Source organism: Hypanus sabinus, chromosome 8, assembly GCF_030144855.1.
Source record: "Hypanus sabinus isolate sHypSab1 chromosome 8, sHypSab1.hap1, whole genome shotgun sequence".
NCBI lineage: Eukaryota > Metazoa > Chordata > Chondrichthyes > Myliobatiformes > Dasyatidae > Hypanus > Hypanus sabinus.
Genome location: NC_082713.1, coordinates 172,249,844 through 172,273,985, shown reverse-complemented (window position 1 = coordinate 172,273,985; position 24,142 = coordinate 172,249,844). Strand labels below are relative to the sequence as shown.

Genomic DNA, 24,142 nt, shown 5'->3' with positions numbered 1-24,142 from the left:
GCCTTTAATGTGTTTGCTAAATGCCCCTTGTGCTCTGTGCAGGGTATGATAAGCTGGCTGGCTGAGGGGGAGATAGCTTGGGTTGATTTTGTTTTCCCTGGGTAATTTTGGAATAGCAGGCACTTTACCCAAGAAGTAAATCTCAGATAAAGACGCAAGGCAAATAGCGAGATTAAAGATACAATCATATGTAACAGCAGGTAAGTTTAAGCATGGTCATGAGGGCGGGGTTTGCAGGAGAACCTTAGAACGTTAAAATTGCCTACAGTGCAGACACCTTGGCCCATGCTCGGACAATAAATCTTTAACCTACTCTAACATCAATCTAACCCTTCCTCCTACGTAGCCTTCTATTTTGTTTTCTTCCATCCTGTACCTACCCAAGAGTCTCTTAAATATCCCTAACACATCTGATTTTACCATCCTGCAGCACGTTCCATACACCCACTACTCCATGTAAAAAAGTCTGACATCCCTCCTATATTTTTCTTAAATCTCCTTAAAATTATGCCACCTCATATTAGCCATTTCCACCCTTTGTAAAAGTCTCTGGTTATCCACTTGAGTTATGAATCTCATCTTATACACATCTATCAGGTCAGCTCTCATCCTCCTTCACTTCAAAGAGAAAAATCCTAGCTTGCTAACCTATCCTCATAAGCCATGCTCTTCAATCCAGGTTTTCTTTATTCCCAAGGAAGGAGAACCATTTTGAAATACACACACTTATCGGCCTGGATTTATATTGCTAATAAAAGCCCACTCTTTTAATATTACAGTGAAAAGTTCCACTTTTCTCCAGACTAAAGAGCTGACACGATTGAGCACTTCAGTCATACAAAGCAGGATCATGCAAATTTTAAACACAAGAGATTCTACAGATGCTGTTAATCCAGAGCAACACAAGCAAAATGCTGGAGGAACTCAGCAAGTCAGGCAGCATCTAAGGAGAGGAATAAACAGTTGATGTTTCAGGTTGAGACCCCTCAGTGTGACCAGAAAGGAAGGGTGAAGAAGCCACACTATGACTGGGAGGGGGGAGGGGGAGATGCAGAAGGGAAAAGGAAGGAGTACCAGCTAGAAGGGGATGGGTGAAACCAGATTGGTGAGGGAGGAAGTAAGCAGTATGAAGGTGAACGTTGGCAGATGGAGTTTAATGCTGAGAAGTGTGAGGTTCTACATTTTGGCAGGAATAATCCAAATAGAACATACAGGCTAAATGGTAGGGCATTGAGGAATGCAGTGGAACAGAGAGATCTAGGAATAAAAGTGCATAGCTCCCTGAAGGTGGAGTCTCATGTAGATAGGGTAGTGAAGAAGGCTTTTGGAACGCTGGCCTTTATAAATCAGAGCTTTGAGTACAGAAGTTTGGATGTAATGTTAAAATTGGACAAGGCATTGGTAAGGCCAAATTTGGAATATCGTGTACAGTTCTGGTCACCGAATTATACTAAAGATATCAATAAATTAGAGAGAGTGCAGAGACGATTTACTAGGATGTTATCTGGGTTTCAGCACTTATGTTACAGAGTAAGGTTGAACAAGTTAGGTCTCTATTCATTGGAGCGTAGAAGGTTGAGGGGGGATTTGATCGAGGTATTTAAAATTTTGAGAGGGATAGATAGAGTTGACGTGAATAGGCTGTTTCCATTGAGAGTAGGGGAGATTCAAATGAGAGGACATGATTTGAGAGTTAGGGGGCAGAAGTTTAAGGGAAACACGAGGGGGTATTTCTTTACTCACAGAGTGATAGCTGTGTGGAATGAGCTTCCTGTAGAAGTAGAGGCCAGTTCAGTTGTGTCATTTAAGGTAAAATTGGATAGGTATATGGACAGGAAAGGAGTGGAGGGTTATGGGCTGAGTGCAGGTAGGTGGGACTAGGTGAGATTGAGTTCGGCACAGACTAGGAGGGCCAAGATGGCCTGTTTCTGTGCTGTGATTGTTATATGGTTAGATGGAAAGGGAAGAGGGCTGGAAAAGAAGGAATCTGATAAAAGGTGACTGGACCATAGGAGAACGGGAAGGATATGATGGGCAGGTGAGACGAGGAAAAGTGAGAGGAGAGCCACAGTGGTGATGGAAGATAGATTGGGGGGGGGGTGGGGGAGAGAGAAATACAATAAGTTAAGAGATATTGGATCAGGCTGGTGACTACCAGACAATACACGGAGATAGTGCTCCTCCATGCTGAGGGAGGCCATAAAAAGAAAAATAGTCTCAGACCTATAGCCAGGGCTGTTCTGATGGATAACTCTCTGCACCATTTCTATTCCTTGCCAATACACATCCAACATGGTTACCATACGGATTTCAATACAATGTTAGCCTTTCATTACACATCGCTAAGAGAACAGATTCCTTGACCTCCATTATTCTGGCTTTTCTTATGTCACTTAACATTTTGTCACCTCTGTTCAAGCTTCCATTTCAGTATCTCTTGTGCTCTAATGTCTCTGGTTTTTGGAGTCCCGTTGCTTCACACAGTGTGCACTCAGAAATATTTCTTTCATCTGATTTTAACCAGCTTAAGTTGACCAACATTCTCTCAGTTTTGAATTTCAACCTACTCAGGAGTAAAAATTGCTTTTTATTTTTAAAATGTAGTCATCGTGATGTGGTCATTGCTACCATTTATCTCAAACAATTACAGTTGACAATTATACTCTACCTTATTTTTTTCAAGCACACCTCGGATTTTAACCTCTTCAGCTTCAGAGAAAAGGTTTCCTCCCGGTGCTCTAGGTTTCTTCCCACATTCCAAAAGTGTATGGGTTAGTAGGTTAATTGGTCACATAGGGCAGTGCAGACTCTTTAGCTGGAAAGGTGAAGCAAGGTATCAATTTACATCTTTTGCCTTCAAAGATGCTGCTTGATTTACTGGGTTCTTCCAGTATTTTCTTGTTTCCAAATACAGCATCTGCATCTCATAAATACAACTTTACCCAGTTCTTGACCACAACTTGGACTCCTCGTTCCTTTCACCATTCCAGTAAACAGTTATTGGATTTTCTCCAAGGCATCTGTATTTTCTCTGCAGTTGAACAAACAATCCTTCAAACTGCTTTTGTGATAAAGGCCATTATCTCACTAACATTAGACTATGTTTGTCAGAACCTGCTCCACACAAAAAATTCACCACACAACACAAAAGGTTGAACCTAAATGTTTATCGTTGATTGTAACAGCGAGGTTACACAATTCTATGGAGCACTCCGGGTTTTTAAAAATACTGCCCACAAGGACAAAAAAAAAACTGGTATGTATAAAATGTATGCTGCTGTCAGTCAGAATTGAAATGGCAATGTTTTATTTGAAATTAGAAGCATATGCATCTAAAATTAGTGTTAAAATTGGAAGTAATTAAAAAATAAAACTTGAAGCTATTGAACAGAAACAGGTTTATCATCACCGGCATGTGTCATGAAATTTGTTGACTTAACAGCAGCAGCTCAGTGCAATACATAATATAGAAGAAAAAAATAAGTAAATCAATTACAGTACATGTATATTGAATAGATTAAAAATAGTGAAAAAACAGAAATAATACATCTTAAATTGTGAGGTAGTGCTCATGGGTTCAAAGTCCATTTAGGAATCGGATGGCAGAGGGGAACAAGCTGTTCCTGAATCACTGAGTGTGTGCCTTCAGGCTTCTGTACCTCCTACCCGATGGCAACAACAAGGAAAAAGGGCAAGCCCTGTGTGCTGGGGGGTCATTAATAATGAACACTACCTTTCTGAGACACGATTCTTGAAGATGTCCTGGGTACTTTGTAGGCTAGTACCCAAGATGGAGCCAATTAAATTTATAACCTTCTGCAGCTTCTTTCAGTCCTGTACCATAGCCCCTCCATACCAGTGATGCAGCCTGTCAGAATGCACTCCACAGTATATTTATAGAAGTCTTTGAGTGTTTTTGTTGACATACCAAATCTCTTCCAACTTCTAATGAAGTATAGTCGCTGTCTCGCCTTCTTTATAGATACATCAATATGTTGAGACCAGGTTAGGTCCTCAGAGATGTTAACATCCAGGAACTTGAAAGTGCTCACTCTCTCCACTTCTGATCTCTCTGAGGATTGGTATGTGTTCCTTCGTCTTACCCTCAGAGGTCCACAATCAGCTCTTTCGTCTTACTGACATTGAGTGCAAGGTTGTTGCTGTGGGACAGTTCCATTAGTTGGTATAGCTCGCTCTTGTATGCTCTCTCGTCTCCATCTGAGATTCTACCAACAATGGTTGTATCATCAGAAAATTTATAGATGGTATTTTGGCTATGCCTAGCCACACAGTCATGGGTATAGAGTGTAAAGCAGAGGTCTAAGCACACACCCGAGGTGCACCAGGGTTGATCGTCGGCGGGGAGATGTTACCACCAATCAGCACAGATTGTGGTCTTCTGTTTAGGAAGTCAAGGATCCAACTGCAGAGGGAGATACAGAGGCCCACTCTCTGAAACTTATCGATTAGGATTGTAGGATTGATGGTGTTAAATGCTGAGCTATAGTCGATGAACAACATCTTGACATGGGTGTTTGTGTTGTCCAGGTGGTCTAAGGCTGTATGAAGAGCCACTGAGATTGCATCTGCCATTGACCCATTGTGGCGATAGGCAAATTGCAGTGGGTCCAGGTCCTTGCTGAGGCAGGAGTTCATTCTAGTCATAACAACCTCTCAAAGCATTTCATCACTGTCGATGTCAGTGCTACTGGAGAATAGTCATTAAGGCAGCTCATTAATCTTCTTAGGCACTAATATAATTGTTGCCTTTTTGAAACATGCGGGAACTTCTGCCGTAGCAGTGAGAGGCTGAAAATGTCCTTGAATACTCCCACCAGTTGGATGGCATAAGTTCTCTATCCTTACCAGGTACTCTGACAGGGCCTTCTGCCTTGCAAAGGTTCACCTTCTTTAAAGGCAGCCTAACATCAGCCTCCGAGACAGAGATCATAGGGTCACTGGGTGCAGCAGGGATCTTCACAGTTGCAGTTATATTCTCCCTTTCAAAGTGGGCATAAAAGGTGTTGATTTCATCTGGTAGTGAAGTTCACTGCCATTCATACTATTGGGTTTCACTTTGTAGGAAGTAATGTCTTGCAAACCCTGCCAAACTTGTCATACATCCGATGTCACCTCCAACCTCGTTCAAAATTGTCTCTTCGCCCTTAAAATAGCTCTCTGCAAGTCATCCTGATTTTCTGGTACAGACCTGGGTCAGCAGACTTGAATGCCACAGATCTAGCCTTCAGCTATGATGTACCTCCTGGCTCACCCGTGATTTTTGGTTTGGGAATGTACAGCAAGTCTTTGCACGCACACATTCATCCACACAGGTTTTAATGAAGTCAGTAACAACTGCAGCATACTCATCCAGATTCAAAGACGAATCCCTGAATACAGTCCAGTCCACCAATTCAAAGCAATCCTGTAGGCACGCCTGTGTTTCTCTTGTCCATACCTTCTTGGTCCTCACTACTGGTGCTGCAGTCTTCAGTCTTTGCCTATACTCAGGGAGTAGAAGTACAGCCAGGTGATCAGACTTCCCAGAGTGAGAACGAGGAATAGCACAGAAAGCATTCTTGATGGTGCTGTAACAATGGTCCAGTCTGTTGTTTTCTCTGGTATTGCAAATGATCAGTTGATGGCAATCATCTAGTGATTTTTTTTTTTCAGACTGGCCTGGTTAAAGTCCCTTAAAACGATGGTGAAGGTGTTAGGGTGAGCTGTTTCGGGCATGTTGATCACATTGCTCAGATCATCTAAAGCCCAATTGACATTGGCCTGAGGTGAAATGTATACTGCTACCAAAAATGATCATGGAAATCGCCTGAGTGTTTTCTTTACATTCTGTATTTAAAAAGGGAAAAAAAAAGTCTATCATGAGGCATACTCCTCTACCTCTGCTTTTGACTCTAGATCTATCCTGACAGTGTACAATAAATCCGTCTATCTGAATCGCTGCATCTGGTATGGAAGGAGTTAACCAAGATTCTGTGAAACAAAGGACTCACGCGGTCCTGACATCCATCTGATTCAGCATCCGAGCTCTGAGATCATCGATTTTATTCACCAGAGACTGCACGTTTGCCAGCAAGATAGTCGGTATTGAGAGTTTAAAACCCTGTTTCCTTAAACACAGTTGTATCCCTGACCTGCAGCCATATTTCCCAGGTGGAATCCGGCGAGAAGTACACCCACAATTGGCTTGATAGATAAGAGATGAAAAGAAATAGCACAATAAAGGAATGAATACTCTTTTACATTCCATTTTTACTTTGACAATACTCAGAGATCCAAATAGCATCAAAGGTGAAAAATTATAGTATTGCTCCAGCGAAGAGCTCCCAAATATATTCTTATAAGAGATAGAAGCAGGAATAGGCCACTTGGCCTGTTAAGCCTGCTCCGCCATTCAATAAAATCATGGCTGACCCATGGACTCATCTTCACCTACCTGCCTTTTCCCCATAACCCTCATTTCCCCTACTATGCAAAAATCTGTCCAACCTTGCCTTAAATATATTTACTGAGATAGCCTCCACTGCTTCACTGGGCAGAGAATTCCACAGATTCACCAATCTGGGAAAAACAGTTTCTCCTCATTTCCATCCTAAATCAGAATTTTGATGCTATGTCCCCTAGTTCTAGTCTCACCTCTCAGTGAAAGCAACTTTCCTGCCTCTATCTACCTATCCCTTTCATAATTTTATGTTTCTACAAGATCTCCTTTCATTCTTCTGAATTCCAGAGAGTATAGTCCCAAGCAACTCAATCTCTCCTCATAGTCTAACCCCCTCATCTCTGGAATCAACCTGGTGAACCTCCCCTGCACCGCCTCCAAACCCAGTATATCCTTCAAGTAAGGAGACCAGAACTGCACGCAGTACTCCAGGTGCAGCCTCACCAGTACCCTGTATAGTTGCAGCATAACCTCCCTGCCCTTAAATTCAGTCCCTCTAGCAATGAAAGCCAACATTCTATTTGCCTTCTTGACAGCCGGCTGCACCTGCAAACCAACCTTTTGTGATTCATGCACAAGCATTCCCAAGTCCTTCTGCACAGCAGCATGCTGCATTTTAACCATTTAAATAATAATCTGCTCTTCTGTTTTTCCTTCCAAAGTGGATGACCTTGCATTTACCAGCATTGTATTCCATCTGGCAGAACTGAGGTACAGCAAATCAGCATTGACAAACCTAAAAAGCTGGTAGACAAAATAAATTATAAATTACAAATATCACTGACGTATGTATTACTTAAAAAAAACAGCATGGAATATGTCCTGCCAGTCCTTCGAGTTGCGCATCCAGCAACTGACTGATTTAACCAAGCCTACCTGCAGGACAATTTTCAATGACTAATCAACCTACTAACTGGTACATCTTTGGACTACGGGAGGAGCACTTGGGAAGAAACCCATGCCTTTCATGAAGAGGATGTACAGAAAACACTGGGATTTAATTCTAAATTCTAAAACCCTGAGTTGTAAAATTGTTGCGCTATTTACTTATATGGTTATATGGTACTTTGAAATAAATGCTGCATTACTATGGTGCCTAAAATTAATTAGCTCCCACAATTTATCTGCAGCTCAAAGCTATGAAAAAGTACAAACCCTTTGTTAATGAACAGGATCACAGCTGATCTTCTAACTTAATGCTGTTTTCTGCTTAACCCCCACCTTACCTTGATATCCAGTAAACTAATATTAACACTGAATGAACATAGGACTGTGCCTTTACAGCCCTCCAGGTAAAACATTTGAAAATTCAACATCTTTAGCAAATACATTTTTCCCCTCAACTCAATCCCAAAATGGCTTCCCCGGTTCTAACTTCCTCCCTACATCCAGTCTTGTTTGTTGTAGTCTCTTCCAATCCTTTTAAACTCTACCACCCAGCCTACTCAATCTCCTCATACAGCAAATTCTCCACTCCTGAATCTAATGAATCATCACTGCAAGCCTGATATCCTTTATTCTTAAAAAAAAAGCAAGGGGGTCCAATATATGCAAGGTTCTCGATGTGGGATCAAGGCCCCATGTAATTGCAGTAATACGACTTTGATCCTGTACTCAAATTATCAGTATTCTCAAAGGACAAACGACAATCCTTAAATGGCAATCAATTTGCTATTAATTGTTCAATATTAGCCTGTGCTGAACAACCATCTTGCACAACCTTAGAAACCATATGCATAAACAAATATAATCTTTGAGGTTCTATTAACATTGGTAAAAAGCCAAATGACTAAACAACATCCTGGTGGGAGAACAGCTGCAACATATTAAAAAACCCAAAGCAACTAGATTGCGTTCTGATACCTAAAGAGTAATCACAACCACTTTCAGAGGGGGAAAAAATAGCACAGAACGGAAATTTATAAACCTCCAGCTTTGGATGCCCTCTTTCAAGATTCATATCCAACACACATTTCAAAGTTAGTTATTTCCCCTGAAACTATGTAGTTTTTCCTTCTCAGCTAACATAATATTCCTCAAAGTTAACTAAAGGCATAGTAGCATTATTATGATGTCAAGTTAAAGAGCAAAGAGAACACGTAACTTATCTTTGACTTCAAGAACCATTCTTGATTACAAGTTATGGAATTCTTTCAACTTTTTGAACCCCATAATATTCAAGTAGGTAGGGGTTCTATTCCTTCTGCGTACCTTGTTAAAAGTTCAAAGTAAATTTATTATAAAAGTACATATGTCACTATATACAACCCTGAGATTAGTTTTCTTGCAGGCATTCATGGTAAGTACAAAGACACAATAAAATCAATGAAGAATGATGGAATCCCCAAGGACTGGAAACAGGCCAATGTTTTCCCAGTATACAAGAGTGGCCTCACTGATCCAACTACAGACCAGTAAGCTTAACATGTATCATAGGCAAGATAATGGAAACAATAAAGAATGAGATAGAAAAGCAGCTGATAAGAATAAGCATGTTAGTAGAAATCCAGCATGGGTTCAGACAGGGGGAATTATGGTTTACTAATATGCTGAAGTTCTATGAAGAGGAAACTAAAATTCATGAAAACAATAGTGGTTGATATCACTTACTTGGCCTTTCAGAAGTTATGTAGTTGAGAGTAGTACCTTAGAGACTTTAGAGACTTTTTAAACTCGATACTTATTTCAACACACCACATGAATAGGAATTTGGCACATTTTGTTTGTTTGTTTGGGCTGTTCTTGTCAAAAGCTTTCTAATGTTCCAAAGACCATACACAACAGGATAGACAAACAACCAATGTGCAAAAGACAAACTGCCAATACAGAAGAAAAACAAACGGGCAATAAATAGAGAACATGAGATAAAGAGTCCTTGAAAGTGAGTCCATAGGTTGTGGAAACAGACCTGGATTGTTGGGGTTTTTGATGAAGGATGCTGCTTTCCTTGCTGATGCACTCAATAGTGGGGAGGCCTTTACCCATGATGGACCAGGCTGTATCCACTATTTTCTGTAGGCTTTTGCATTCAAGGACATTGGTGTTCCCAATCTCCTACTGCTCTTATCCTTCTTGGTTCTAGACACTACAGGTTTGAGAGGCATTCCTGAAATATCTTAGGTGAGCAACTGTAATTTATTTATTTTTTTAAAAAAGCATTTGTAGAGACGATCTGTATCTGTGGTGGGCAGAGCGAGAGTTTAGGGCATTGGAAAGGGACTCTTTTCAAAAATTGCTGAAGCCGTACTCAGTTCAGTGTTGAGGTGAGTAAAATTAGCCCCTCTGGTGACCTGGGTCCCGAGGCTCATGTACCTCCTTCCTGATGGCAACAGTGAGAACAGAGCATGGCCTGGAAGGTGTGGATCCTTGACGTTGGGATGTTGCTCCCTTGTGACAATGCTCGATGATCTTGGACCAGCAAGCAGAACACTTTAGCAACACTAATAAGGATCACATTGCACTAAAATGGATTTTGTTTTCTTGTTCCAATTGTATTTTTAAACATAAATTACACACTTTAATTCATAATTCCTTCTGAATACTACTTATAATATGTGGTGTGCCTGTGATGCTGCCATAAGTAAGCTTTTCATTGTACTTTATACATAAGTGTACTTGTGTATATCAGAATAAACTCAACTTTGCTTGGCCTTCCAGGTTCAAATAAAGTTGATGCTTAAATTGTTTATAAATTAGATTGTAGAACAAACTGAGGAAAAGGCTTCTTTCCAGCTCCTAACCTTTCTCAACCACCTAGCTCAGGCATGGGCAAACTGCGGCCCGTTAAGCTTTTTAATCCGGCCTGCAGAACGATGAAATTATATTAATAAACCTTGTTAACGTTTTTTCCCCGCAATTCTGGAGTTTTCCCAATAGATGACGCACTCTATATACATTTGTGGCGACCCATTTCCTGGCACATCCGAACCGGCTCACAATTAGCCAGCGTTCCGGCTAAGTGAGATAGCCTGCGGGGATTTGCGAGCACAGAGCTTTGGAGCCTCTGCGCAGGGGGGCAGGTTGAGGGAGGCTTAAGAGTGAGGCTGGGGATTTCGAATAAAAGTTTTTTTCTTCGACTGCAGTTACCGACTCCGTGTCGTAATTTTAGCGCTGCATGTAGCACAACGCTACACATTGACCTTTGTTGAGGTGCAGCGTATTACTCCACATTTGCGCTTTACTCTTTGTTCGGCTCGACCTATTTGTGTGAACAGGCGTTCAGCGTCATGAACATCAACAAAGCCAGCCACAGATCCAAGTTAACTGACCAACACCTCAGATCCATCCTGAGAATCGCCACAACAAAACTAAATCCAGACTTTGATGCGCTGGCTAAAAAGGGAGACCAACAACACTGTTCCCACTGAAATTAAAAATAAGTTTCTTCGTTGTGTTATGTAAAAAATGCATTTGAAAATATTTTTTTCAATAAGCCTTACATGTTACATGTCATTTCTGTTAAGTGATGGACATGAGTAGTGCGCAGGTGCACGTACGTTCTCAAAATAAAAAATGCGCTCCAGATCAAATAACGTGCTCCGCATACTGGCGCGCTCTCACTGTTCTGTCATTGTGCGGGTCGTTGTTGAGTTTTGGCACAGGGGACAATTGAATAAGAAGGAGCAGGACAAGTAGACCTGCATCTCCTACCGTTTTTGAAATAAAGACAGTCAGGAGGAGAGTGATGATGATAATATCTTGAAGGATAACAGAATTTTCAGTGCTTTAAAATAATAACTGTTACTATTAAAAAAAAGCTGTATTTTATTCACTTAATTTTCAGTGTTTTAAAAGTCATTTCAATAAATAGCTAAATACCATGGGACTTCAAAGACAGATATTTTGTTGTATTGCATTTGTTCATTTTCAATTGAAATTAAAGCACATGTTTTCTACATATCCCATGACATTTTATTTTCTCTTATGAGGTATATTACCAAAACACTCCGTCCATCTGCTCCTGGTCCGGCCCCCCTGTCAAATTTTAGAACTCTTTGTGGCCCTCAAGTCAAAAAGTTTGCCTACCCCTGACCTAGCTTCATCTGTACAAGAGATTCTGCAGAAACTGGAAATCCAAGGCAACACATAAAAAATGTTGGGAGGAGCTTAGCAGGTCAGAGAATATCTATGAAAGTGAATAAACAGTCAACGTTTCAGAACACGACCCTTCGCAAGGACTGAAAAGGAAGCGGAGAAGTCAGTAAGGTGGGGGAAGGGAGGAAAACAGTATAAGCTAGTAGGTGATAAGTGAAACTGGGCTGGACAAAGGGAACTCATATGAGAGGACAGAAGGCCATGGAAGAAAGGGAAGAGGGGAGGCGGAGATACTAGAGGGAGGTGATGGGCAGGTAAGGAGATAAGGTGTGAGAGGGAAATAGGAATAGGGAATGAAGGAGAGTGGGGAGGGATGCAATTGGAGAAGCAACACCTTATATTCTGTCTGGGTAGCCTCCAACCTGATGGCATAAACATTGAAACATTGATTTCTTGAACATCTGATAATGCACCCCCCTTCACCATTCCCATTCCCCCCCTTTCAGCTTCTCATCACCTCTTTTTCATGCTCCTCCTCTTTCTTCCATTGTCTTCTATCCTCTCCCATCAGATTTCCCCCTCTCCAGCTATTTGTTTCTTAAACAGAGATTCTTAGCCAATGGAAAGTTGAAACCTATCTAACGGTGAAAGGTCTTGATAGATTGGATGTGGAGAGAATGTTTCCTGTGGTGGGAGAGTCCAAGACCAGAGGGCACAGCCTCAGAATAGAGGGGTGTACTTTTAGAACAGAAATGAGGAGGAATTTCCTAGCTAGAGAGTGATGAATCTGTGGAATTCTTTACCACAGGCAGCTTTGGAGGCAGTCTTTATGTATATTTAAGGCAGAAGGTGATGAATTCTTGATTGCTCAGGGCATGAAGGGACAGGAGATTGGGACTGAGAGGAAGTTGGTTCAGCCATGATGAAATGACAGAGCAGAATCGATATGCCAAAATGGCTTAATTCTGCTCCTATATCTTACGGTTTTATGGAAACATCTTCCCTCAAAATACTCACTTCCACACAGCAACCACCTTCAAGTTGCAAATGCATTTGGTGTTTCTTCACTTGTTTAACTTGGAGTCCAGGGATCACCCTGTTTCACTCATGCCACAAGACAATACATTCTTCCCAAGTGTGGTGGTGAGAAAGTACAGTCTAACTAGGATTTGGATAGCTGTAGCACAACTAAATACAAGCTCAGCATTCCATGGGCTATTTTGGCTTAGCATTTCTGCAGATGACATTTTAATAGTAAATGTAAGTGGATTATCAAGTATCATTGAAACTCCTCTATGTCTAACTATTTACTTTCTAGAATGTATTATGCTGTCTCAAAGTCTGTCATAGTCAACATTTTCAAGAGGTATTGGCATCCAAAGACCCTCACCATCTGGCACACAGCCTGTGTTACTATCTGAAAACCCAAACTCAAGCATTTCGTAGCAGCTTCTTTGCCTCTACCAGCCTTCTGAACAAGTCCATGAACACTACTGGTATTCATCTTTTGCACTACTTTGTAACTTAGTTTTAAGAAACTGCACTGCTGGTGCAAAACAAATTTCATAATATATTGGTGGCAATAACCCTGATTCATATACAATTTTTGTAGATCCATTTGACAATTTTACCTATTAAAAATCTCTTAACTGACCTTTGTAATTCTACACTGCTATCTAACTTTGCAGCAGAACAAATCTGGCTCTCTTTCTTCTCCACTAGAATATTTACAATTAATGTGGCCTGCATCAATTAACAGCCCGGGTACTTGTAAAACACCATAAATTATGTCTGCAATAAAACTAGCTACTCATTATCTAATGTGTCTCTTACACTCAAGATAATTTCCTAGTTAGATCAATAAATCCACCTATCACTCACTCGCCACCCACCTGGCTTCAGCCATCACTTGCCAGCTTACGCTCCTACCCCTCCCCACCCCTATCTTTTTATTCTGACATCTTCCCCCTTTCTTTCCGGTCCTGAGGAAGAGTCCTGGCCCATAACGTTTATTCATTTCCACAGATGCTGCCTGACCTGCTAAGTTCCTCCAGCATTGTGTACGCGCTGCTCTGGATTTCCAGCATTGCATCAGCCAAAACACAAGTTAATTGTATTGCCTACACACTCCAAAATTTAGTAAGTGCTAGAAATATTCCACAGATCTGACAGTATCTGGGTAAATTTCAGAACAAAGACCCTTGGTGCAGTTCAGACGCAAAGCATCAACTATTTCTTTCCACAAACACTGCATCACATGCTGAGGAATTAAAGTAATTTGTATTTTTAAGATTTCCTATATCGTGTAGTTTTATTCTCCTAATTTTCACTCCTAAAGGTATGGTCAGTCCTAAAGTAACACACATACAAAATGCTGAAGGTAATCCGCAAGTCAGGCCAAATCCACAGATGCTGTCTGACCCCTTCAGTTCTTCCAGTGTTACTCAGGATTTATAGCATCTGCAGAATCTCAAGTCACTCCCAAAGTGCAAAGAAGCAAATAGTGAGCAAAAGGCAGAAATAAATTTTACAAAAATGTTTGCTTCTACAACAGGATACTAGAAATTGTGAATACTAGAGATTCTACAGATGTTGGAAATTCAGAGCAATGTGCTGGAGGAACTCAGCAGATCAAGCAGTATCTATGTAAATGAATAAACAATTCACATTTCAGGCAGAGCCCCTTCATCAGGACAAGAATTTATAATCCAACATGACAGATTTATAGCCCCAGTTGCCTGGTAGAGTGCCTGATTTAATAACTGGCAATCAAGTTAACAGAAGCAACTCTAGCACATGAATTCAAATTAATTTAAATAATCCCACTTCAATTTATCCCTGGAATATCATTAAAAGCTACAAATTAACCAACTATTATATTAGTAAAGAAAACAGTACCTCAAATTCTGCAAAATTGATTTACAATGAGAGCCAGCTTCCATTATCTTCTAACTGACTTGATTAGTTAGTAGGAGCTGTCGAAAGGTAAAAGAATTAACAGAGCAAATCGCAATCGTCAATGGATTAGCTACAGGAGTTCAGGTTACACATTACTCAATTTAAACTGGCAGAACTGGAGATACAAGAGTGAAAAACCAGGCAGTCTAACAAGGCATTCGCTAAAGAACAAAGTAGCATGAAATGCCTAAGCCACAGTTGTGCGAAAAGCTTCTTTGTGGATGTGAGACAGACTTGTGCTCTCACACATTAAGGCTATAATCCCACCTGATCTGGACAAACACCAGTTTGCCTACCGGGCAAACCCCTCCATATTTCTCTGACTCACTTAGAGGAACCGAACACTTTTGTGAGGATGTTATTTGTGGACTTCATTTCTGCATTTAACACAGTCATCCCCCATAAACTGGTCAGCAAACTGAACACTCTTGGTCTTGGTTGCTCCCTGTGCTCGTGGGTCAAGGACTCTCTCACAGACCGACCACAGCAAGCCAGAGTTGGTAAGCACACCTCCACCACCCTCATCTTAAAAACAGGCACCCCGCAGGGCTGTGTGCTGAGCCCTATGCTCTACACACTCTTCACACATGACTGTACCCCCATATACACCTTCAACTCCATAATTAAATTTGCGGACGATACCGCAGTGGTTGGCCTGATCTCGGACAAGGATGAAACAGCATACAGGCTCGAAGTGGATTATCTGATGGAGTGGTGTAAGGACAACGACCTGGTCCTTAACACGCCTAAAACAAAAGAGATGACCACTGACTTCAGGAGATCAAAGGACAGAGTACACACCCCTCTCCATATACACGGAGAGGTAGTGGAAAGTGTGGAAAACCTACAGTTATGTTGTCAAAACAACTGAAATGGACCACCCGCCTTGCTGCTTATAAAAAAAAGCACAAATTTTTGCAAATTACCAAAAATCAGTGCCCTCTCATAGATTTTCTGCTACAGAAATAATTGATACTTACTTTGTCAAGACTTGGAATGAAAACTTCTATTCAATCATCACTTAACCCTCTGCTCTGAGGAGAAGCATAGCTTTTCTGAAACTCCAAGTATTAAGTGTTTCTATTCACTTCAGTCAATTTAGGGCCATGCATAATTTAAAAACTTTGTTTCCAATTCTTTAAAAAGATTATCATTTTGGTAAATATTTGCAAGGTGCTTCTTCACAAGGCATACCACCTTTCCAAAAGGCAAATCAGAGATGGGTGTTAAGTATTGAATATCCATATCCTGTGTATGAATAAGGCTGCTTGCCGAGCTTGTCAAATTAAGCCCCCCCCCCCCCCCCGGACGTTTCCCTAAACATATTGGCTTTGTTTCATAAACCCCCTTCTGTTTCTCTTATAACTTAAAGTCAACTGTTTGTAATGTTCACAATGCAACCAAATTTGATTCATCACATTGACATTATACCCTCCCAAACCTCTCCCATGAGGGCATTTGTTTTTTTTTCCCCCACAGTGACAGCTTGGATATTAATTTCAGTTAATTCATCTACATGAAATGAAAACTTTCATCAATATTGGTTAGCATGGAATTACAGGAATATCATCAAACCCATCTAGTTTAATATCCTTTAGTGAAGCAAAGCCGTGCCCTTAATCAAACTAACATGTTGCCTCTAAAACACTAAAAATCTAATACAGATTAATCAGTTATATTACATCATCAGCCTCTACCATATGGACACGAGGTTTAAGGTGGAACTACAACATTCACATGCAAGTAGACAGTAAGCCAATGCTGCCCTCGCTATCTTGTCATGAACTTGAACCTTACTGTTAACCTGCACTGAATTCCGCAGCTGTTACATTTTATTCTGCATTGTTATTGTTTTACCTTGTTCTCCCTCATAGAAAAATACAAAACCTACAGCACAATACAGGCCCTTCAGCCCACAAAGCTGTACCGAACATGCCCTTACCCTAGAACTACCTAGACTTGCCAATAGCCCTCTATTTTTCTAAGCTCTATGTACCTATCCAGGAGTCTCTTAAAAGACCCACAACACACACAAAATGCTGGTAGAACACAGCAGGCTAGGCAGCATCTATAGGGAGAAGCGCTGTCGACATTTCGGGCCAAGACCCTTCGTCAGGACTAACCGAAAGAAAAGATAGTAAGAGATTTTAAAGTTGTGGGGGGAGGGGGAAATGCAAAATGATAGAAGACCAGAAGGGGTGGGATGAAGCTAAGAGCTGGAAAGGTGATTGGCAAAAGGGATACAGAGCTGGAGAAGGGAAAGGATCATGGGATGGGAGGCCTCGGGAGAAAGAAAGGGAGGGGGGGAAGCACCAGAGGGAGATGGAGAACAGGCAAACAACGAAATATATCAGGGATAGGGTAAGAAGGGGAGGAGGGGCATTAGTTTGCCTGTTCTCCATCTCCCTCTGGTGCTCCCCCCCCCCCCTTTCTTTCTCCTGAGGCCTCCCGTCCCATGATCCTTTCCCTTCTCCAGCTCTGTATCACTTTCGCCAATCACCTTTCCAGCTCTTAGCTTCATCCCACCCCCTGGTCTTCTCCTATCATTTTGCATTTCCCCCTCCCCCCACTACTTTCAAATCTCTAACTATCTTTCCTTTCGGTTAGTCCTGACGAAGGGTCTTGGCCCGAAACGTCAACAGCGCTTCTCCCTATAGATGCTGCCTAGCCTGCTGTGTTCTACCAGCATTTTGTGTGTTGTTGTTTGAATTTCCAGCATCTGCCGACTTCCTCGTGTTTGCTCTTAAAAGACCCTATTGTTTCTGCCTCCACCACCACCGCTGGCAGCCCATTCCACACACTACCTATGCAAAAAACTTACCCCTGACATTTCCTCTGTACCTACTTCCAAGCACCTTAAAACTATGCCCTCTAATGCTAGCCATTTCAGCCTTGGGGGAAAAAGCCTCTGACTATCCACATGATCAAGGCCTCTCATTATCTTATACATCTCTATCAGGTCACCTCTCATCCTCTGTCGATCCAAGGAGAAAAGGCCATGTTCACTCAGCCTAAATGCACTGTGTAATGATCTGATCAGTATGAACACCATGCCAGGGAGGTTTTATCATTGTAACAATAATAAACCAATTCATTTCACTAGAAAATTTAAAGATGTCCTGAATAGCACATTTCCTGTACTGTTCTATTTCATTTATAACTTGCCTACAAAGCTCCCCCATGGCTATGCCAGCCAATACGTACCTCCTCACATAGCTATGTCAGCCAATGCGCCCCTCTCCCACATAGCTATGCTGGTCAGTGAACCCCCTGCCTCACATGAGTATATCGGTCAGCGCACATATATCCTCCCCCTTCAGATGGCTATGCCAGCCAATGCGCATGCACCCACCCCCATTACACACTGTGGGATGCAACGATTAGATGGATCTTTAGAGTAGTTAAAAGTTCAACATGACATCATGGGCTGAAGGGTCTGTACTGTTCTGTATTCAAATCTTTTGCTCATTCCCTTTTATGACCTCTGAAGCATTCAATTAAACCTTGTGAAGTGGAAAGTCACTTGTATTTATAGCAAAGTTGCCAAATTCAGTAAAGTTGTGGTATTATTACAACATAAAACTCTTCTGTTGCAAACAGTTTATCTCATATTTTAACCCAGCCAGCAGGTAAAGATGCACAATTGTGGAGTAACAGAGCAAGCTCAAACGCAAGTCAGTAAACTTTTTCCTGAGAATAATGCGAGTGACACAAGATTTAAATGCAAATGCCAATAAGTTTGAAAATGTGGTAGTGAAGTCAAAATATGTAGGAGTCACATGCAGTACAATAATTAGTATAGTTTTCAAAAACTTTAGAGGATGGATGGTGATGACACCAGTATGAAAAAGGTTTTCTGATTTTCTGCAATGAGTACTGACAGACAATGTAGACAAGCACAGTGACTAGCGCAACACTATTACAGCTTGGGCATCAGACTTCAGAGTTCATTTCCGACATCCTCTATAAGGTTATGGTTTCTTTCAGGTGCTCCAGTTTCCTCCCACAGTCCAAGGACATATTGCCTCTCCGCTAGCATTGCATCTTTTCATCTCTAATTGCCAACGAGACATCAGCTGGCTCAACCTCAGCACTCTTCTTATACCTTATCCCTCTGAACACACTGCCCTCCACTCTCTCAACACAAATCCCAACTTTACCATCAGACCCACAGACAAAGGGTGTGCTGTTGTAGTGTGACGGACTGAACCCTACCTTTGTTGAGACCAGGTGACAACTCTCAAGACACCACCTCATACATGGTCCTTGAAAGGCTTAAAACATGGACCATTACATGTAGCCAATGAAAAGGCAGGCATAACTAGGGCTCTTGTGGGTGCCAATGATTGCCCTGAGTTTGGAGAAAGTAGGGGAAGAACCGAAGGAGAAGTTGAGGGTGACCACATTTTCAAACATATTGGCACTTGCCACCCCATCAAGCTCCACATCCAGTACAGTTCTCCAAAATTTCTGCCACCTCCAATGGGTTCCCACCACTAAGCACATCTTTCCATTACCCCCCCTCCACTTTCTGCAGGAATTGCTCCCTACGCGACTCCCTTGTCCATTCACCCTCCCCAATGATCTCCTTCCTGGCACTTATCCTTGCAAGTGGAACAAGTACTACACTTGTCCCTACACCTCCTCCCTCACTACTGGTCAGGGCCCTAAACAGTCCTTCCAGGTGAAGTGACACTTCACCTGTGAGTCTGTTGGGGTTATTTACTGGGGTTGGTGCTCCGGGTGTGGTCTCCTGTACATCAGTTAGGCCCAACGCAGATTGGGAGATAGCTTCACCAAGCTTCTATGCTCTATCCACCAGAACAGGCGGGATCTCCCAGTAGCAACCCATTTTAATTCCACTTCCCATTCTCATTCCAATATGGTCATCCATGGCCTCCTCCACTGTCACGATGAGAGCACACTCAGGTCAGAGGAACAACACCTTACAGTCTGTTTGGGTAGCCTCCAACCTGATTGTATGAACATAAATTTCTGGTAATGCCCCTCAAACCCCTTCCTTAGATGCTTGTCCCCCCTTTTTCTTTCTTCCATGGCCCTCTGTCTCTTTCACCATTCAACTTCCAAGTCCTTTACTTCATCTCTCCCCCTCCAAGTTTCACCTATCACCTGGCAGTTCACTCTCCTCTCCCCCCACCTTTTAAATCTGCTCCCCAGTTTTTCCTCCAGTGCTGCCAAATGGTTTCAGCCCAAAATGTCAACTGTACTTTCCCCCCCCACCACCCCATAGATGCTGCCTGGAGTTCCTCCAGCATTTTCTGAGTGTTGCTTAGATTTCTAGCATCTCTCCATGAAGATTTTCTCCTCTTCCATGATTCCCTTGTCCAATTGTCCCTCCCCACCAAACTGGCACTTATCTCTGTCCGAGTGCTATACCTGCCCGTTCACCTCCTCCCTCATCTTCATTCAGGGCCCCAAACAGTCTTTCCAGGTGAGCCAACACTTCACTTGCAAATCTGCTGGGGCTCCTGATGCGGCCTCCTCTACACTGGTGAGACAGTCATAAATTGGAGGACTGCTTTGTCGAGGAGCGACAAACTTTCTGGTGGCCAAACATTTTAATTCTGATTCCCATTCCTGATCTGACGTTACTCCATGGCCTCTTGTGCCATGATGAGCCCACCCTCAGGGTGGAGGAACAACACCTTATATTCCGCCTGGGTAGCCTCCAACCTGATGGCATGGTTTTCTCCTCCAGGTAAACACAAATTTTCTCCTCCCGCTATTGGATATTCTGGCCTCTTGCCTCTTCTCACATGTCCATCACCTCCCACTGGGTCCTGTCCTCTTCCTCCTAACTATCCTCCATCCCCCACTACAACTTTCTTATTCTGGTGATTTCTCTCTTCCTTTCTAGTCCTGAAGGAGGATTTTGGCCCAAACTGATGACTGCTTATTCATTTCCACAGATGCTGCTTGACCTGCTGAGTTCCTCCAGCATTCAGCATGTTGATTTGGATACACAAGAGCTGGGAAACAATTATCTTTAAGGGCAAATAGATGGGCTATTGTTCCAATGAATTCCACATCCTGAAAAACATCAATTTAAAACATGGCACACTGAAAAACACACAGGATGATGTAATTATCAAGATCAGGAATACTCAATGTGGGTAAGACTGGTCACTTTGAGAGTTTCAACAACCCACAGGGGATCTCACAAAACTTGGACTAGCTCCAGCAAAGCAAGAACCAAAAACCCCAACAGGCATGAATCACAAGATGACTCAGTCATACTTTCCTAAAATCTAATGAACATTTGGAGCAGCTGTTGAAACAAGTCTAAAATCAGCAGTTATAAGCCACAGATTTCTTTTAAAGTTACAAAAATTACTTAAACTTAAGTGTAAATGTTATCCCTTTCTATCCCAGAACGTCTGTTTGAAAAATCACTGCTTTATGAACCTGCTTTCAAAGCCAACTGTGTACAGTAGCTGTATATCACCAAAAATTAAGGTTAGTATTTAAGCTAGAAAGCAATGGATGTTGTCTCTAATCCCAATCAACCCACTGCCAATGCAGATCACCACGTGCTGAACTCAAAGACCAAATCATGATGCACACACTGCATTGCATTTTAATTACTGACAGCTATGAGTCAATAAGCTCGATAATTCCTACAAACTGGATTATGACAAAGTTGTAACACAAAATGCTGGAGGAAATCAGCAGGCCAGGCACGATCTATGGGGAGGAATACCAAAAACTTATCTTCCAATTCAATTGTTTTAATGTGTACAATTCAATGAACCTCCTGACCAGGTGTATTACAGGTAGTCCCTGAGTTACGAACGTCTGAACAACTCGCACTTACGAACCAAGGAAGGAGAACATCGTCCGCCATTTTAAGTTGTCGCCGTCAACACTGTGTTTAGTGTGTAACTTTGTATTTGGCTTAAATTTTTCTTAGCAAGATTCACCCTGACCACCCTTCCAACGTTTCTGGTCGGCCGGTGGCGGCAATGAGATCAGCGCCAGGCTCGAGAATGGAGGTTTCTGAGTTCGATCTGGTGACAGACAGCTCCCAAGTGCACCAGGTTGATGTCGAGCTCGCAACTCGACCTCGTAAAAAAAACACTGCCACCTCCGGTTTAAATTCCCACGAAGAATATTGTAGAGGATCAAATACCCAAACCCAGCACAGCCCCCACTTGTCCCATTTAACCTATCACAGTGCGGTGGACTTTAGGACCCAGGGAATTCAGTGCGGTGATCCTTAGGACTCGGCGGAGGTTGGGGCCCGCTGTCCACAGTGTTTCTGTTCCGTTGATGGGAAGCGATCACGATTGAAAATAAAGTGGAAATAATAAAGCATTTGGAAAGAGGAGAAATGTCATTGGTTATTGGAAAAGCGTTAGGCTACAGTTGGTCAACAATTGGAACAATTTAAAGGATAAAAGATAAAGTGAGAATGCAGCATGTGAAAGTCCTGCCCCAATGAAAGCTACAATTATTACTAAGCAATGCAGTGGTTTAATTATTGTAATACATATGTTTCTTAAGTGTTTTATATTCATAGAAAGGTAAAATATATATTATGACAAACATTTGACTAACTGACGTTAAATAATACCAGATGTACTTGTTCCGACTTAAAGACAGACCCAGGAACGGAACTCATTCGTAACCTGGGGACTGCCTGTATAGCTTTCTGCACACTTTTTCAAGTTCAACAAGTTGAGACATTTTATCATTTGTTTCTGCATTCACCAATTCAAATGTGTATTGTTTCCACCTCTTAATTTCAGATATGTCTGCCATTTACAACACCATACCTGTACTCAGTGGCCACTTTATTAGGTACACCCATATACCTGCTCATTAATGCAAGTATTTAATCAGCCAATTGTGCACTGCGACTCAGTACATAAAAGCATGCAGATATGATCAAGAGGTTCAGTTCTTCAGACCGAAGATCAGAATTGGGAAGAATGTAATTTAAGTGACCGACCAATGAAAGATTATTGGTGCCAGAAGGGCTGGTTTGGGGGTTTCAGGAACTGCTGATCTCTTGGGATTTCTCACACAGACAGACACACAAAAAAACAACCGTCCCTACAGTTTACAGAGATTGGTGTGAAAAAACAAAAGAAAACAGAGTGATAGTCCTGTGGGTTAAAATCTCTTGTTAATGAGAGAGGTCAGAGGAGAATGGCCAGACTGGTTCAAGCTGACAGGGTCAAGCAGCAGTAACTCAAAAAACCATGCACTAAAACAGTGGTGTACAGAAAAGCATCTCTGAACATATAAAATGGCAAACCTGGAAATTCCCAGGACCGGATATGATACACCCCAGGTTGTTGTGGGAATCGAGAGGAGATCGCTGGAGCATTAGCTATGATCTTTGAATCCTCTTTGGCTACAAGGGAAGTGCCGGAGGACTGGAGAATGGCAACTGTAGTTCCCCTGTTTAAAAAAGGTAATGGGGAGAAACCTGGGAACTATAGACTGGTGAGTCTTATGTCGGTGGTCTGCAAACTAATGGAAAGGATTCTTAAGGGTAGGATCTACGAGCATTTGGAGAAGTACAGTCTACTCATGGATAGTCAAAATGGCTTTGTGAAGGGAAGATCATGCCTCACGAGCCTGATTGAGTTTTTTTTGAAGAGGTAACAAAAGAAATTGGTGAGGGTAGGGTAGTGGATGTGGTCTACATGGATTTTAGCAAGGCATTTGACAAGGTCTCTCACTAGAGACTCATCCAGAAAGTCATGAGGCATGGGATAAGTGAAACCTTGGCTGTTTGGATAAAAAAAAATTGGCTTAAAGGAAGAAAGCAGAGGGTAGTTGTGGAAGGAAAGTATTCTGCCTGGTCGTCGGTGACTGGAGGAGTTGTGGATGGAACTGTAGGTTGTTGAAGGTTACAAGAGGATAGAGACAGGCTACAGAGTTGGGCAGAAAAATGGCAGATGGAGTTCAATCTGGATAGGTGTGAGGTGATGCATTTTGGAAGGACAAACCAGAAGACTGTGTATAGGATTAATGGTCAATACTTAAGAGTGTGGATGAACAAAGGGACCTTGGCATTCAAATCCATATAACCCTCAAGGTCACTACACAGGTTGATAGGGTAGTTAAGAAGGCCTATGGGATGCTAGGTTTCATTAACAGGGGGATTGAGTTCAAGAGTAGAGAGGTCATGTTGCAACTCTACAAATCTCTGGTGAGACCACACTTAAAGAGTATTGTGTTCAATTCTGGTCACCTCATTATAGGAAGGATGTGGAAGCTATGGAGAGGGTGCAGAGGAGATTTACCAGGATGTTGCCTGGTTTGGAGAACAAGTCATATGAAGCAAGGTTAGCAGAGCTAGGACTTTTCTCTTTGGAGTGTAGAAGAATGAGAGGGGACTTGATAGAGGTCTACAAGATTATGAGAGGCATAGATAGGGTGGATAGTCAGTACCTGTTTCCCAGGGCACCAATAGCAAACACCAGAGGGCATAAGTCCAAAATTAAGGGAGGGAAGTTTAGAGGAAACATAAGTTGTTGTTTTTTTTTTAACTACACAGGGGGTTGTGAGTGCCTGGAATGACTTGCCAGGGATGGTGGTGGAGGCTAAAACATTAGGGGTATTTAAGAGCCTCTTGGACAGGCACATGGATGAAAGAAAAATAGAGGGTTATGGGGTAGTGTGGGTTTAGTACTTTTTTTTAAAAAAAGGATTATA

The 24,142-nt window shown here is 42.0% G+C and overlaps 1 protein-coding gene across 5 annotated transcripts in view; it reads right to left on the bottom strand.

The window, feature by feature from the left end:
• Positions 1 to 24,142, bottom strand: part of ppfibp1b (PPFIA binding protein 1b) — a 290,693-nt gene that overhangs the window by 215,356 nt on the left and 51,195 nt on the right. Inside the window, exon 2 of one of the 5 annotated variants that reach the window (XM_059978579.1) lies at positions 14,393 to 14,469. The exons of 3 other annotated variants lie outside the window; for them this stretch is intronic. The gene's annotated coding sequence lies outside the window, so the exon portion shown is untranslated. Of the gene's footprint in view, positions 1 to 2,668; positions 2,816 to 14,392; positions 14,470 to 24,142 lie in introns of all 5 variants that reach the window. One more of the 5 variants, XM_059978581.1, reaches the window with a different exon arrangement.